At 37.3% G+C, this 13,829-nt stretch overlaps 1 pseudogene; it reads left to right on the top strand.

The window, feature by feature from the left end:
• The window catches only part of LOC112819421 (protein SET pseudogene), a 47,992-nt pseudogene extending 34,824 nt beyond the window's left edge, over window positions 1-13,168 (top strand).
• The last annotated feature ends 661 nt before the right edge of the window (window positions 13,169-13,829 follow it).

Raw genomic sequence — 13,829 nt, 5'->3', positions numbered from 1 at the left:
TACACTGTTGGTGGGAATGCAAACTGGTGCAGCTACTCTGGAAAACAGTATGGAGGTTCCTCAAAAAGTTAAAAATAAAACTACCCTGTGAACCAGCAATTGCACTAATAGGTATTTACGCAAAGGATACAAAATTACTGACTCAAAGGGATACATGCACCCAGATGTTTATAGCAGCATTATCAACAATAGCCAAATTATCAACAATAGCCCAATGTTTTATAGCAGCATTATCAACAATAGCCATCAACTGATGAACAGATAAAGAAGATGTGGGATACACACACACATACACACACACAGAATGGAATATTACTCCGCCATCAAAAAGAATGAAATCTTGCCATTTGTAATGACATGGATGGAGTTAAAGACCACTATGCTGTGTTACATGCAACTAATCAATCACTGAACACTATATCAAAAACTAATGATGTACTATATGTTGGCTAACTGAATTTAAATAAAAAAAGACCATAATGCTAAGTGAAATAAGTCAGAGAAAGACAAATACCATATAATTTCATTCATATGTGGAATTTATGAAACAAAACAAATGGGGGTGCCTGGATGGCTCAGTTGGTTAAGCAGCTGCCTTCAGCTCAGGTCATGGTCCCAGGGTCCTGGGATCGAGGCCCACACTGGGCTCCCTGCTCAGCAGAGAGCCTGCTTCTCCCTCTCCCTCTGCCTATTTGGGCTATCTCTCTGTCAAATAAATAAATAAAATCTTTAAAAAAAAAGCAACAAAGCAAATGAACATGGGGGAAAAAGATACACATTAACAAAATTAAGATTATAAATCATATGATTATCTCAATAGATGCAGAAAAACTTTTGAAAAAAAACAAGGAAAAAAATCTCAACAAACTGGGTATAGAGGGAATGTACCTCAACATAATAAAGGCCATCTATGACAAGTCAACAGCTAACATCACACTCACTGGTGAAAAGCTAAAGGCTTTTCCTCTAGGATTAAGAACTAGACAAAGATGCCCACTCCTGCCACTTCTATTTAACACAGTACTGGAAGTCTCAGCCACAGCAATTAGTCAGAACAATAAATAAAAGTCATCCAAATCAGAAAAGAAAAAGTAAAATTGCCTGTATTTGCATATGATATTATATATAAAAAAACCTAAAGACTCTGCAAAAAAACTGTTAGAACTAACAAAAGAATTCAGTAAAGTTGCAGGATACAAAATAAATATGCAAAAATCAGTTGCATTTCTATGCACTAACAAAAAATATCAGAAAGAGAAATCAATGGCTCCATTTACAACTGCATCAAACATAATAAAATACTTAGGAATAAATTTAACCAAGGAAGTGAAAGATCTATACATCGAAAACTATAATATATTAATGAAAGAAATTGAAGAAGACAAATAAATAGAACGATACTCTATACTCATGGATTCAAAGAATTAATGTTAAAATGTCCATACTATGCAGATTCAATACAACGCCTATCAAAATTCTGATGGCATTATTCACAGAAATATAAAAACTAAAAAAATTTGTATCGAACCAAAAGACCCTGAATAGCCAAAGAAATCTTGAAAAGTAAGAACAAAGTTGGAGGTATCGTACTTCCTGATTTCAAACTACATTACAAAGCTACAATAATCAAAACAGTACAGTACTGGCACAAAAACAGACACATAGATAAATGGAATAGAGGAGAGAGCCCCCCCCAAAAAACCCCACACATATATGGTCACTTAATTTATAACAAAAGATACATGAATATACAATGGGAAAAGATAGTCCCTTCATTAATGATGCTGAGAAAACTGGATAGACGCACGTAAACGAATGAAACTGGACCATTATCTCACACCATGCACACAAATCAGCTCAAACTGGATTAAAGACATTAAAACTCCTAGAAGAAAACATAGTCCGTACACTCCTTGACATTGACTTTTTGGATCTGACACCGAAAGCAAAGGCAAAAAAAGCAAAAATAAAGTGGGACTACATCAAACTAAAAAGCTTTTGTAAAACAAAGGAAACCACCAACAAAATGAAAAGGCAGCTTAATGGAAGAAAATATTTGCAAATCATATATCTGATAAGGGGTTAATGACCAAAATATATAAAGAACTTAAACAACTCAACAACAGAAAAATCTGATGGAAAAAATGGGCAGAGGATCTGAATAGACATTTTTCCAAAGGAGACATACCCATGGTCAATAGCTCATCATTAATCATCAGGGAGATGCAAATCAAAACCACAGTAAGATATTACTTCCCATTTGTTAGAATGTTTATAACTAAAAGACAAGATATAACAAGTGTTGGTAAGGAGGTGGAGAAAAGGGAACCACTGTGCACTGTTGGTGGGAATGTAAATTGGTGCAGCTACTAGGGGAAACAACATAGAGATGTCTCAAAAAATTAGAAATAGAACTTCCATATGAACCCATGATACTTATCTACTTCTTGGTATATAAGCAAAGGAAATGAAAACAGGATATCAAAGGATATTCTGCACTCCCACATTCACTGCAGCATTATCCACAATAGCCAACATATGGAAACGACGTAAGTGTTCATCAACAGATGAATGGATTAAGATGTGGTATATATATAAACTATTATTCAGCAATAAGAAAGAAGGAAATCCTGCTATTTGGGATAACATGAATGGACCTTGAGGACATTAAGCTAAGTGAAACAAGCCAGAGTAAGACAAACACTATATGATAGCACTTATATGTGGAACCTAAAAAAGCTGAACTCATAAGACAAAGACTAGAATACCAGGAACTGAGGAGTGGTGACAATGCGGAGATGTTGGTCAAAGAGTACAAATTTCCAGTTACAGGATGAATAAGTTCTGGGGATCTAATGCACAGCATGGTGACTATAATTTAATAATACTGTATTACATACTTGAAAGTTGCTAAGAGAGTAAACTCAAATGTTCCACTACAAAAAAAGAAACAATAATTATGTGATATGATGAAGGTGTTCACTAACAGGTACGGTGGTAATCATTTTGCAATATATAAGTGTATTAAATCAACATATTGTACACCTTAAACTTACACAATGTTATATGTCAATAATGTCTCAATAAAGTTAGGGAGGTGGGGGAGAAATACTTGAATAAAATCACTGGCTTTAAGGAAAAAGAGAAAAAATTCTTTTGGGCATAGACATAGGGCTAAGTCACTTAAATGGGAAAAAAATTCAAATTGTCAGTAGATTTCAACAGAATAAAATGGCATAATTTATACAGGGTACTCAAGAAAAGAAAGTATGGCTCAATAATTTTTATATTTGAAAGTCAACCAAACTGTCTTTCAAAATTAAATGCCACAGTAAACGGTTATCAATATGCAAGAACTCATATTGTTCACATGAACCTTTCCTATCAAATCTACTAGGGAATGAGCTTCAGAGAGCATAATGACTAGAGAAACATTGACATAAGAATTACTGGTGAATATTAAATATTTATTTAATTGTAGAATTAAGATTAGATGAGGGTTATGAGAGACTATAGTATACAATGGTTATATGAGTTTACAATGTTGATACAGTGCAGCTGTACTATACATCTTTTTTTTAAAGTGAGGAAATGAGGAGAGCATACCAAAAATAATTTGTTTCCAGCAATCATATGAGTGGTGGTAGTATTTTTGAGACTTGTTTTTCTGAGACTACCCTGCATATAATGTGGGATAAAACAAACAAATAATTATGTGATATTATAACATGCCAATATTCTTGAGGACTGGGATTATTCTTGATGAGGAAAGGAGATTTAGAAATTATGTTATAATTTCTAAAGCATTAATGGATTTAGGCATTGAGTTTCAACATCAGCTAGCATCAAGAGAGACAATCAGACACTATATACTTTTTAAATTTGTGTAAGACTGAGTAATGTATTAAATATACTATGAGAATATAATCCACAAATCAAGACTGTAAGAAACTATATGGGTCAAATGACTCAATTTCCTCAACAAATAAAATATGAGGGGAAGATAAAAAGAGACAGAGGAGGAACTCACAGATTAAGAGAGATTTAAAAGAAAGAACTAAACAATGCTGTTTAGGGATGCATACATAGCTGATAAAATTATAATGAAAGCAAAGAATTGATTACTGTAAAATTCATGATAGTCATTACTTTTAGGTGGGTAGAAAGGGGTTTGTGATTAAGATAAGGCATATACAGGGCATTTGGGGCAGCTGGCAAAATACTGTATCTTGACCTAGGTGGGAGTTACAAGGATGTTTAACTCTTAATAATTAATTAATGTATGCACTGGTTTTATAGAGTTTCCAGTCTCTAATATGTTAGGCATAAAAAAGATAAAAAATAAATGTTTAAATGTAAATCATAGTATGTTGCTCTCCTGCCTGAAACCCTCCAATAGCTTTCCATCACATTCACAACAAAACAAAAATTCTTTCCTTCCAATCTCAACTCCTGCCATCCTCAGCCTTTAAAATGAATCATGGAACACTACATCAAATTAATTAATTAATTAATTAATTTTAAAATGCCCATTACATGAAAGATGACATGAAAAAATAAAAAAATTTTAAAAATTAAAAAAAAAAGCATTCTAGTCAGGGCGCCTGGGTGGCTCAGTCGGTTAAGTGGTGAAACGTCTGCCTTCAGCTTAGGTCGTGATCCAAGGGTCCTAGGATGGAGACCCGCACTGGGCTCCCTGCTCAGTGGGGAGTCTGCTTCTCCCTCTACTTCTGCCCCTCCCCCTGCTCCTGTTCTCTTTCTTTCGCTTTCTCTTTCAAATAAATAAAATCTTTAAAAAAAAAAAAAAAAGCATTCAAGTCACTTTGGTTTTCTTTCTGTTTCTTGATTATGCCAATTTTATTTTACATTAACTCTTCTCTCTGTCTTGGAACTCCACCATTTCCTTTGTTTAGAGCAATTTCCCCCTACATTTTGCATAAAGGGTCCCTCTGCTCTGTAGAATCCATTCTCTATTAAATTGAATCATCCTGTTTATATTCTTTCTAGTACTTATCATCTGAAATTACCTTGCTTAATTATTTACTTTCTCTGACTGTGTCTTCCATTAGAACAAAAGCTCTTCGAGAGGAAGGACTTGTCTGACCTGGTCACTGCCGCAATCACTGCTCCTAGAACAGTGTCTGGCATATAGAAGATACTCAACAAATTAAACCGCTCAGAAAGAATGAATAGTATGAGAAGAGAACCAAGGACAAAATCATGGGGAATGTCTACATTAGGAGACAGGTAAAGGAAGAGAAAGTGGTGAAGAAATCTTCTGAACAAAGGAAAAGAGGTGTCCCAGGAACCAGACAGTAAAGTGTCCTGGTAAATTTGGTTCTTGAATCCTTACATCATTTATTGCTTGTAGCTTAGAATTTGCTCCTTAGATCTGATGCTTGATATTCTTCGACTGGTACTGACTTCTGGTCTCCCCCTGTTCCAACCACCTCTTGACTTGAGAAGCTTCCAACTGTTCCAGGAAAAGCTCATCCAACCCATTCCCCTGAGACTCACCCTTGGGACAGCCTTTTGTGGCTGGAATTCCTTCCAGATTCACCTCAGGAATGTGAACTAAACAGAATCAAATTGATTGTACGGTAAATTTCACAGAAACAATTTCTCAAACATCTTCATAATCATTATCACTGAAACAAATCACCAACGGTAAAGATCAAAGATAAGAGTTAGAAAAAGAATTGCACACACAGAAAGAAGAGCTTTAAAGAAGAAATTGGAAGTGACAATTTAAAAAAAAAATATTTGTTGAAGAATTAGAAATGCTAAGTATCAAACAAACTGAAATGGGGAATAGATAAGATCTGAAGCATCATGTCCACAAACTGTTATAGTTGTCAAATTTCATACTTACCAAAAATATGTGCTTCAATAGGGAAGAATCAAGATTCTAAGGAAGAAATCTTGGAAAATAATGACAAAGGGATCTGTACAAAACCAAAAACAGAAATGATAAGGAAACAATATTTTATAGACACATGATAGGACAATCCATTGTTATATTACTTTGCTCTCTCACCTGAAAGTATTTTTCCCCTCCTCTATTCTAGTCAAATAACCAGAAAACTTTGGAATTTGCTTCTAGAAACAATCTCAACTCTGCCTTCTCCCCTGTCATGCTGTTTCTCTCTCTTTCTCTCAAATAAATAAAATCTTTAAAAAAAAAAAAGCAGATCTGAGTCTTAGAGAAATTAAGGAATGTGACATTCTTTGCATATCAATAATTTGGACTAAAATTCATAACTATCACAGACATTTAGATAAAAGAAGCTAGAGTTCCTTATGAATACAGCACAAGAGACTGCAGAGTTTTAGGGCACCTGGGTGGCTCAGTCAGTTGGGCATCCAACTCCTGATTTTGGCTTGGGTCTTGATCTTGGGGTCATGAGATCAAGCCCTGCAGCAGGCTCCATGCTCAGTGTGGAGTCTGCTTAAGATTCTCTCTCTCCCTATCCTTCTTTCCCTCCCCCCCACCCACGTGCTCTCTCTCTCTCTCTCTCTCTCTCTCTAAAATAAATAAATAAAATCTTTAAAAAAGAAGAGAGATGGCAGAGTTTTGAAAGAATTAAGAATAAAAGGCAAAAGACAAATGTCCCAGTAACAATGAGAAAGAAAGAACAGCAAATAGAAATAAATCATATGCAGTAGATGCCTGAAACTGCAGAGTACTAAACCATGGGTATATCTTTTCCCTATACATACGTACATACATACATATCATAAAGTTTAATTTATAAAATTAGGCACAGTTAAGAGATTAATAACTAAAAATAGAATCTATAACAATATACTGTCATCAAAGTTACATGAAGGTGATTTCTCTCTCTCCAAATGTATTATACTGAATTCACCCTTCTTGTGATGATGCGAAATAATAAATGCCTATGCGATGAGATGGGAGGTAATGACATAGGCATTGTGACACGGTGTTAGGCTACTACTGACCTTCTGACAATATGTCAGAAAAATCATCTGCTTCCAGGCCACGGTTGACCATGGGTAACTGAAACCACCGAAAGTGAAACGGGGATAAGGCAGGACTACTATATTGTAATGGAGTATTTACTTGTCAGCTTCCAGCCTCTGCCTCATCCCCCCCTCGAAAAGGTGCTTACTTACAGACAGGGAGCCAGTTTAGCCAATGTACCGTCGTCGCCCAGCACACAGCCTTGCACATATTAGGCACTTAAAGTCTGCTAATTAATGAATGCAAAATTTCATTTTGTTTTCAAAAAATAAAAAGATACCTTCATCTGCAAAAAAAAAAAAAGAAAGAAATCATATGCATTAGGGTTCTCCAAAAAAACAAAACCAATAGGAAATACAGAGTATAAATATATCTAGCTATCTAAGTATAGATATCTATCTAGATATATTTATATATGTATACAACAATGGAATATTACTCAGCCATCAGAAAGGATGAATACCTACCACTTACATTGATGTGGATGGAACTGGAGGGTATTATGCTAAGCGAAATAAGTCAGTCAGAGAAAGACAATTATCATATGGACCCATATGTGGAATATAAGAAATAGTGCAGAGGATCATAGGGGAACAGAGGGAAAACTGAATGGGAAGAAATCAGAGAGGGAGACAAACCATGAGAGAGTCTTGACTCTGGGAAACAAACTGAGGGTTGCAGAAGGGGTGGTGGATGGGGAGATGGGGTAACTGGGTGATGGACATTGAGGGCACATGATATGATGAGCACTGGGTGTTATGTGCAACTAACGAATCAGTGAACACTACATCTGAAACTAATGACGTACTATACATTGGCTAATTGAATTTAAATAAAAAAATAAAAATAAATTCACTTACGTATACAGAGAGAGAGAGTGAGATCTACAGTGTAGGCCAGTAGGCTGAAGACCCAGAAGAACTGCAGTTCTAGCCCAAAGGCAGTTCTGCTGGCAGAATTCGTTCTTGTTCTGGAGAGGTCAGTTTTTGTTCAATTAAGGCCTTCAACTGATTGGACGAGACTTATCCACATTATGGAGGGTAATCTACTTTACTCAAAGTCCACTGATTTAAATGTTAATCTCATCCAAAAAACTCTTACACGGAAACATTCAGAAGAATGTCTGATGAAATATTTGGGTACTATGGCCCAGCCAAGTTAGAGCATAAAACTAACCACGTATCATATATCCCCTGAATGCCAAGGCAATTTCCATTTACCATGTAAGATACCTGCAGCTGTAAATACTTGAGAATCCACTTTAGAGATCACTTGATATGTAAAACAGAGAAAGAGATGTTAGGTTATTGCAAATATTTCAAAATAATAGGAACATCTATATTTAAGGTTCTAGTGCAAAAATTTAAAGGATGAAAAACTGTCAAATGGTGGAAGTGTCTGAAAATGGATTTTAAAAGGATGTATCTTGTAAACAGTTTGTGAGAAGTCATTCTATTTTTCCTAAAACTGGGAACAAGGGGTAAGAAAATAATCAAGAGACCATAGACTGGCACAATAGAGATAATTCTCTCCCACCTCACTCTTTTTTTCTTTTTTTAAGTAGACTCTATGCCCAGCGTGGAGCTCAAACTCACAAACTCATGACCCTGAGATCAAGACCAGAGCTGAGATCGAAAGCTAGATGCTCAACCATATGAGCCTCCCAGGCACTCTTCCCACCTCTTTTACAAAAAACTAACTTGGCCCTCTCTTCTTCCCAGCAGCCAGAATCTAAGAGTCAGAGGGAATGAAACTAACCCACTGTACTTCACCAACACGGCCCCCAACTGATATTTGACAAGGGCCTAGAAACATTCTCTGCTAGGTATAATGAGCCAAAGTAGCCTCAACTAAATCCCCAACAACTTCAGGCCTTCAAACAGGGCAAAAATTTGACATATTAAAAAATACAGTGTGGCCTTCACTATCATTATCCCACATCTTTATTCTAATGAATAAAAATCAGTAGACTGGCCCTTAATGTGTTAAATACTCTAAGAAACATCTCCATCAGATTTGTCTCCACATGACTTCCTTGAAATGCCAAAGAGTTACAGCTTATACTATCGTTCTTTAGTTTTTCTTTTTTTTTTCAAAGATTTTATTTATTTATTTGAGAGAGAGACAGAGAACACGAACAGAGGGGAGGCGCAAAGGGAGAGGGAGAAGCAGACTCCCCACTGAGCAGGGAGCCTGATGCAGGGCTCATCCCAGGACCCTGAGACCATGATCTGAGCTTAAGGCAGACGTTTAACTGACTGAGCCACCCAGGCACCCGTATTGTTCTTTAGTTTTTCAATACAGATTTTATATTTGCTCAAGCAGATCTCCTAATTCTCAGAATGATATGTATGTGTTGAAGATCTTTATCTTCAGAGCATGCAGTAAAAATATATAAGGTCTATTCATAATGTATATCATGGTTGGTGAATCTTTGAATTTAATCACTCTTTCCAAATAAGTTGATTTTCAATGTCTTTCTTAAAAGGTTATCTTTCATTTTCTATTCTTATACATAAGTATCTCCCAGAAATAAACTCTAAGTTTCCTTCCATTTCAATACCTTCATTGTATAATCATTTTCAAAGTTGACAAGCTCTAATTACCTACATAATATGAGGTAGAAAAATTCTTTCTACGACAGACCATTAAATAATATTTCTGAGATAAAGACTTCTGATCCATGGCCTTGCCCTGCAATAGTACATGCTATTTCAGGTTCCTCCATATACCTGAAACAGACCGTTGAGAACATCCCAGAAAAGTACTAGTGTGAGGAGAGCTAAGTAAACACGTACATCGTACATCAGGGAGGCCATATACTGTAGCCAATTCCCAACTCCACTTTAATTCCCAACCCCCCAGAAACTGCTCAGCCATTCATGATATTTGATACTGAAGTACTTACAAAATATAGTCAATCATTACACTGGTTGTATGATAAAAGATAACTGTCAAAACTTAGTAGTGAGCTGGGAAATTATTTTAACAACATACAACATACAACAGCCATGATTTCATCCTTCCAAAATATCTTTAAGAAATCTGTACTAGCTGTTTGCCATTAGCTGTTTGTCCTTTAGAGAATTACTAAATTCTCTAAAACCAGAGTTTAAAATACATAACACATGACTGTATATTATAAAGCTAAAGGGTGGGACACCAGCGTGGCTCAGTCGTTAAGCATCTGTGTTCAGCTCAGGCCATGGTCCGGGGATCGAGTCCCATATAGGGCTCCCTGCTCCACGGGAAGCCTGCTTCTCCCTCTCCCACTACCCCTGCCTGTGTTCCCTCTCTCGTGTGTCTCTAACAAATAAATAAAATCTTTTAAAAATAATAATAGATAAATAAGAAATAAAGCTAAAGGGTGAAAGTATTGATATAACACCTGCTTACAAACCTGACTTTGAAAATTTAGGATGCTAGGACTTATGTCCCTGAAGTTATCATAAAATGACAGCTAACAGCAATTATATAAAATTTACTGACAAGGTATGGGATTCAGTTATTATAAAATTTCCCAATCTGTTTCTAGGCAATCATTTGCCTGCAGCCCTTCTAAACAGTGCTTAAGAATTATCTGAACATCTTATTTAATACTGACTATAATTTATTTGTAAGAAGCTACAGTAGAATGGACAGTTGTAATATGCTTCTCACAGATACACTGAAAGCCAGCTTTCATTTAGACAATGTTACATAATCTTGGAGAATGGGGTAAAAAAAAAAAAATAGACACTAGCCACCAGGTAAAGCTGGTGTACAGAAACCAAAATATTAATTCACTTTCGCAAAGTTGACAAGACTAGAATATCCTTTACCATATAAATAAGTGGCATGTGTACTTTTAAGTGTACTTAATTGGAGCTCATCAAAATAGTATTTTATAGGTAAATTTTATTCAGGGTCCCAACAGAAAACATATAGGTAACTTGAGAAAAGTTCAAAATAAGCTTTACAAGGTAGGCAAGATGTAGGAAAACCAAAAAGAAGAGTATCTTGGACAGTTGAGCCTTGGGTCTAAAGGGGCAAGGGAAGAAAGAGAGGGGTGAAGTGGGCCACTTTAAAAGAAGTTACCCTTTAGTGGAGGCCAACAGCAACTCCCTCTTCCCTCTGATCTCCTGCTGGGATTCCCTACTGGCCCAAACCAGTGAGAAAACAGAGGACAAGGAATTTATTGATACAATCCATTTAGGTTAGCTTCCCAGAGCAAAAAGCAGGTGGAAAAGTTTAAGGAATGGCTCTAGTGGGAAATGTAAGAGAGTTAGCATAGCAGATATTTTTTTTAAAGATTTATTTACTTGAGAGAGAGAGCATAAGCAGGAGGGCAGAGGGAGAGAGAATCTCAAGCAGACTTCACACTCAGTGTGAAGCCGGATGCAGGGCTCAATCCCAGGAACCTGAGATCATGACCTGAGCCCAAACCAAAAGTCCAATGCTTAATCGACTCAGGTGCCCCCGTAGCAGATTTTTTTATAATGAGGTCAAGTGAGGTTGATGTATCCCTTTGGTCCATGAAGGAGCTTCAAGGGGTTTAAGAATTAGTAGAAGCAGAGGGGGCGGCCGGACCGAGCGAGCGCCCGCGCGTGTGGCCTGAGGGGAAGCCGCTGCCCGCCCCCTTCGCCTTCCCTTCTCTCCCCCTCCCCGCTCTGCCCCCTCCCCCGCCCCGACCGCGGAGCAGCACCTTGTCGGCGCTGGCGGCCAAAGTCAGTAAAAAGGAGCTCAACTCCAACCACGACGGGGCCGACGAGACCTCAGAAAAAGAACAGCAAGAAGCAATTGAACATATTGATGAAGTACAAAATGAAATAGACAGACTTAACAAACAAGCCAGTGAGGAGATTTTGAAAGTAGAACAGAAATAGAACAAACTCCGCCAACCATTTTTTCAGAAGAGGTCGGAATTGATCGCCAAAATCCCCAATTTTTGGGTAACAACATTTGTCAACCATCCACAAGTGTCTGCACTGCTTGGGGAGGAGGATGAAGAGGCGCTGCATTATTTGACAAGAGTTGAAGTGACAGAATTTGAAGATATTAAATCAGGTTACAGAATAGATTTTTATTTTGATGAAAACCCTTACTTCGAAAATAAAGTTCTCTCCAAAGAATTTCATCTGAATGAGAGTGGTGATCCATCTTCAAAGTCCACCGAAATCAAATGGAAATCTGGAAAGGATTTGACGAAACGTTCAAGTCAAACACAGAATAAAGCCAGCAGGAAGAGACAGCATGAGGAACCAGAGAGCTTCTTCACCTGGTTTACTGACCATTCTGATGCAGGTGCAGATGAGTTAGGAGAGGTCATCAAAGATGATATGTGGCCAAATCCATTACAGTACTACTTGGTTCCCGATATGGATGATGAAGAAGGGGAAGGAGAAGAAGATGATGATGATGATGAAGAAGAAGAAGGATTGGAAGACATTGATGAAGAAGGAGATGAGGATGAAGGTGAAGAAGATGAAGATGATGATGAGGGGGAGGAAGGAGAGGAGGATGAAGGAGAAGATGACTAATGGAACACTGATGGATTCCAACCTTCCTTTTTTAATTTTCTTCAGTCCCTGGGAGCAAGTTGCCGTCTTTTTTTTTTTCCTCCTCTTGTGCTCATTTGCCCTGTTTTTTGAAGTCTCTTTTCTCTCCCTTTATACCATGGTTCTCAACTTATTTTGGGGGGAAATACCTTGAGCAGAATACAGTGGGAAAAGAATCTCTACCCCTTTCTGTTCCAAATTCATTTTTATCCCTTCCTGTCTCAACAAAAACTTTATGGAATCAACACCACCGTGCTCTGTGGGAAAAAGAAAAACCTTCTGCTCCCTTAGCTCTGCTGGAAGCTGGAGGGTGCTAGGCCCCTGTGTAGTAGTGCATAGAATTCTAGCTTTTTTCCTCCTTTCTCTGTATATTGGGCTCAGAGATTACACTGTGTCTCTATGTGAATATGGACAGTTAGCATTTACCAACATGTACCTGTCTACTTTCTCTTGTTTAAAAAAAAGAAAAAAAACTTTAAAAAATGGGGTTATAGAAGGACAGCAAAGGGTGGGTTTGAGATGTTTGGGTGGGTTAAGTGGGCATTTTGACAACATGGCTTCTCCTTTGGCATGTTTAATTGTGATGTTTAACGGACATCCTTGCAGTTTAAGATGACACTTTTAAAATAAAACTCTCTCCTAATGATGACTTGAGCCCTGTGACTCGATGGGAGAATCAGCAGAACCTATAGGATCTTATTTGGAATTGACATTCTCTATTGTAATTTTGTTCCTGTTTATTTTTAAATTTTCTTTTTGTTTCACTGGAAAGGAAAGATGATGCTCAGTTTTAAACGTTAAAAGTGTACAAGTTGCTTTGTTACAATAAAACTAAATGTGTACAAAAAAAAAAAAGAATTAGTAGAAGCAGGGGGCACCTGGGTGGCTCAGCTGGTTAAGCAACCAACTCTTTCAGTTCAGCTTATATGATCTCAGGGTCATGAGACTGAGCCCCGAGTCGGACTCCACACTGGGTGTGGAGCCTGCTTTTGATTCTCTTTCTCCCTCTCCTTCTGCCCCTCCCCTTTCCCCCACATTCTCTCTCTCTCTTAAAAAAAAAAAAAAAAAGAATTAGGAGAAGCAGATTGTCATAGATCATTTCAGTAATGATCCTGGAAAATCACACCTCTGAGGATCCACATCCTTGTTCACCTCCCCTTATATTGACCCTGGGCTTGGCCATATGACTTGATATGATCAACGGAACATTAGCATACACGATACAAGCAAAAGTTTAATAGGTGACCTCTTGGAATACTGCCCTGACATGTCTACGCCATGAAGACATCCAGAATGAAATACCATGT

This window comes from Callorhinus ursinus, unplaced genomic scaffold (genome assembly GCF_003265705.2).
Source record: "Callorhinus ursinus isolate GAN/ISIS: 27379988/994484 unplaced genomic scaffold, GSC_fseal_2.0 scaffold6, whole genome shotgun sequence".
Classification (NCBI taxonomy): domain Eukaryota; kingdom Metazoa; phylum Chordata; class Mammalia; order Carnivora; family Otariidae; genus Callorhinus; species Callorhinus ursinus.
The sequence above is the reverse complement of the archived record's forward strand: the minus strand, read 5'-3'. Positions and strand labels throughout refer to the sequence as shown.